We start from the raw sequence: 984 nt of genomic DNA on the forward strand, positions 1-984 counted from the left end.
CACCGCATTTGTATTAGTTTGTTTCTGGTATGTTTGCAGCAGTGCATGGAAAGAGCATGCTGTACTTCCCCATTGGAATATTTGCTGCAATCATTTTCCACGTCGTCATCATTGTCTGTGTCATAAGGAAAGACCAAAGTAAGATGACCTCAACTAAGCTGTTATTAATAAAATTATTGTATTTCCGGTATGATCATGTGCTTTCTCAACAGTTTTGCTATTTTCTTGTCTCCCAGCCTCTGTTTCAGGTCCTACTAGAGCACACTATAGCTGTACTGATGAAACAGTGAGTCTTCAGTAAAGAAAATCAACAAACAGAAGAACAGCAACTTATATAGATTAATAATGAACAACCTACAATACTGAGGAGATCTCCAGCTACTGACCTACACACCTGAATAACTCACTAGCTACTGACCTGTACACCTGAAATGACTTTCCAACCTACCAGATAATGACATAGAAAGCTGATCAAACTGACCAGCTACTGACCAATACCCTTGAATAATTGCTTGAACAACTCGCTATCTTCTGACCTAAACAACTAATTATCAGGCCAGCTAGTTACGGGCACATTTGAACACAAGATTAACTACAGACCTGCACACCTGATCAGCTCTCCAGCTACAGACCTACACATTTAATAAGCAAGCGATACTGATTTAAATAACTGATTAACTAAAAAGATTCTGACATACACACCTAACCAACTTATTATCTACTGACCTACACACCTAACCAACTTAGCATCTAATGTCCTACACACCTAATCAACTTACCATCTACTGACCTACACACCTAACCAACTTAGCATCTACTGACCTATACACCTAACCAATTTACCATCTACTGACCTACACACCTAACCAACTTACCATCTACTGACCTACACACCTAACCAACTTACCATCTACTGACCTACACACCTAACCAAGTCACCAGCTACTGACCCACACACCTACCTAACTCAGCAGCTACTGATGT

Source organism: Hemibagrus wyckioides, linkage group LG06 (genome assembly GCF_019097595.1).
Source record: "Hemibagrus wyckioides isolate EC202008001 linkage group LG06, SWU_Hwy_1.0, whole genome shotgun sequence".
Taxonomy (NCBI): Eukaryota; Metazoa; Chordata; class Actinopteri; order Siluriformes; family Bagridae; genus Hemibagrus; species Hemibagrus wyckioides.